At 46.2% G+C, this 2,500-nt stretch overlaps 7 non-coding genes across 7 annotated transcripts; all 7 read left to right on the top strand.

Annotated features, from left to right (window-relative positions):
* Window positions 1–57: 57 nt before the first annotated feature.
* trnat-agu (transfer RNA threonine (anticodon AGU)) lies at window positions 58–131 on the top strand. Its single transcript has one exon. It is a non-coding gene; the product is annotated as a tRNA-Thr (tRNA).
* Window positions 132–302: 171 nt separating this feature from the next.
* trnat-cgu (transfer RNA threonine (anticodon CGU)) lies at window positions 303–376 on the top strand. Its single transcript has one exon. It is a non-coding gene; the product is annotated as a tRNA-Thr (tRNA).
* A 190-nt stretch (window positions 377–566) lies between these two features.
* Window positions 567–656, top strand: trnar-ucu (transfer RNA arginine (anticodon UCU)). The gene is given in 2 exon segments: window positions 567–603; window positions 621–656. It is a non-coding gene; the product is annotated as a tRNA-Arg (tRNA).
* Window positions 657–1,238: 582 nt separating this feature from the next.
* On the top strand, window positions 1,239–1,312 carry trnat-agu (transfer RNA threonine (anticodon AGU)). Its single transcript has one exon. It is a non-coding gene; the product is annotated as a tRNA-Thr (tRNA).
* A 171-nt stretch (window positions 1,313–1,483) lies between these two features.
* On the top strand, window positions 1,484–1,557 carry trnat-cgu (transfer RNA threonine (anticodon CGU)). The gene has a single exon. It is a non-coding gene; the product is annotated as a tRNA-Thr (tRNA).
* Window positions 1,558–1,747: 190 nt separating this feature from the next.
* trnar-ucu (transfer RNA arginine (anticodon UCU)) lies at window positions 1,748–1,837 on the top strand. Its single transcript is given in 2 exon segments — window positions 1,748–1,784; window positions 1,802–1,837. It is a non-coding gene; the product is annotated as a tRNA-Arg (tRNA).
* A 582-nt stretch (window positions 1,838–2,419) lies between these two features.
* On the top strand, window positions 2,420–2,493 carry trnat-agu (transfer RNA threonine (anticodon AGU)). The gene has a single exon. It is a non-coding gene; the product is annotated as a tRNA-Thr (tRNA).
* Window positions 2,494–2,500: the final 7 nt, after the last annotated feature.

Raw genomic sequence — 2,500 nt, 5'->3', positions numbered from 1 at the left:
AATGGTCTTTGCTAAAGGTTTCCTGGGTCGCCCTTCCAGGTTCCTCACACAGGGCTTGGCGCCGTGGCTTAGTTGGTTAAAGTGCCTGTCTAGTAAACAGGAGATCCTGGGTTCGAATCCCAGCGGTGCCTTTGGCGAAACTCATGTGGCTCAAGTCTGTGCACCTTAGCGAGCATGTGATTTTCCCAGAATTGACCAAAAACGGTGAAACCGAGGTTTTCTTTGCAGATTTTTCCATTTTCATACCATCCCTCAGCTGTTGTCGGAGGACAGTGTCCAAAGCTAATGCGCAGTGGCAGCCAGGCGCCGTGGCTTAGCTGGTCAAAGCGCCTGTCTCGTAAACAGGAGATCCTGGGTTCGAATCCCAGCGGTGCCTGTCCTCTGATACCTTTGCTCACTGGAATCTTTCTTGGACATTGGGCATCAGCATTTTGAATCATGTTTGAATTGTGCAGAGGCTCGAGGACCTGTCTTTCCTGCCCACAGAGTTTAAAAAGCTTCACACTGCTGGACGTTCAAATGCCCAGAAGAAAAACCATCACGTGGCCCAGCCATGCAGTCAGACAGGCTCTGTGGCGCAATGGATAGCGCGTTGGACTTCTAGATTGTGAAATGAGGACATTCAAAGGTTGTGGGTTTGAGTCCCACCAGAGTCGAGAATGTTGGTGTTTTGTTTTCTATATACTGCACAATGTTTCCCGCAGGCAACAGAAAGTTTTTGAGGACTCTTGTTTTCAACGTATTCAATTAAATAATGTCAATCAAGACAAAAGGCTTGGAATCATACCCGATAACCGTCATAGAGGTATTTGAGTCACTGTCTTGTATCATGTAGATGCAGAACTTCACATATGTTCATATATGCATCAAATTGAATTGACATATCTATATAAAATGCAGTGCAAGAAAACGACCATAACATGGAAGGGTCTGACCTGCTAGCTTCCATGATATCCCTCTATCTATGGAGGGTTGGGTCAAAAGGGTGATACATTTGGATAGTTTTCCATTTTCTCCACGTGCTGGGGTAGAGACGTCGATGCTAACGGGTATGAGGCCATTCAAATTGTTCTCTGTGGTTTACTACCACATTTGCTTACGGAAACTTCTTGGCACTTGCACAAAAGGACCGGCCACCACAACAGAGAAGTGCCATACTTTGTTTTTCTTTCCGTAGCCTAAATGGTCTTTGCTAAAGGTTTCCTGGGTCGCCCTTCCAGGTTCCTCACACAGGGCTTGGTGCCGTGGCTTAGTTGGTTAAAGCGCCTGTCTAGTAAACAGGAGATCCTGGGTTCGAATCCCAGCGGTGCCTTTGGCGAAACTCATGTGGCTCAAGTCTGTGCACCTTAGCGAGCATGTGATTTTCCCAGAATTTACCAAAAACGGTGAAACCGAGTTTTTCTTTGCAGATTTTTCCATTTTCATATCATCCCTCAGCTGTTGTCGGAGGACAGTGTCCAAAGCTAATGCGCAGTGGCAGCCAGGCTCCGTGGCTTAGCTGGTCAAAGCGCCTGTCTCGTAAACAGAAGATCCTGGGTTCGATTCCCAGCGGTGCCTGTCCTCTGATACCTTTGCTCACTGGAATCTTTCTTGGACAGAGGGCATCAGCATTTTGAATCATGTTTCAATTGTGCAGAGCCTCGAGGACCTGTCTTTTCTGCCCACAAAGTTTAAAAAGCTTCACACTGCTGGACGTTCAAATGCCCAGAAGAAAAACCATCACGTGGCCAATACATACAATCAGACAGGCTCTGTGGCGCAATGGATAGCGCATTGGACTTCTAGATTGTGAAATGAGGCCATTCAAAGGTTGTGGGATCGAGTCCCACCAGAGTCGTAAATGTTGGTGTTTTGTTTTCTATATACTGCACAGTGTTTCCCGCAGGCAACAGAAAGTTTTTGAGGACTCTTGTTTTCAACGTATTCAAATAAATAATGACAATCAAGTCAAAAGGCTTGGAATCATACCCGAGAACCGTCATAGAGGTATTTGAGTCACTGGCTTGTATCATGTAGATGCAGAACTTCACATATGTTTATATATGCATCAAATTGAATTGACATTTCTATATAAAATGCAGTGCAAGAAAACGACCATAACATGGAAGGGTCTGACCTGCTAGCTTCCATGATATCCCTCTATCTATGTAGGGTTGGGTCAAAAGGGTGATACATTTGGCTAGTTTTCCATTTTCTCCACGTGCTGGGGTCGAGATGTCGATCCTAACGGGTATGAGGCCATTCAAATTGTTCTCTGTGGTTTACTACCACATTTGCTTATGGAAACTTCTTGGCACTTACACACAGGGACCGGCCACCACAACAGAGAAGTGCCATACTTTGTTTTCCTTTCCGTAGCCTAAATGGTCTTTGCCAATGGTTTCCTGGGTCGCCCTTCCAAGTTCCTCACACAGGGCTTGGCGCCGTGGCTTAGTTGGTTAAAGCGCCTGTCTAGTAAACAGGAGATCCTGGGTTCGAATCCCAGCGGTGCCTTTGGCGA

The sequence above is a fragment of the Pseudorasbora parva genome, chromosome 8 (assembly GCF_024679245.1).
Source record: "Pseudorasbora parva isolate DD20220531a chromosome 8, ASM2467924v1, whole genome shotgun sequence".
In the NCBI taxonomy this organism is placed as follows: Eukaryota; Metazoa; Chordata; class Actinopteri; order Cypriniformes; family Gobionidae; genus Pseudorasbora; species Pseudorasbora parva.
This window is presented reverse-complemented; position numbering and strand designations above follow the sequence as displayed.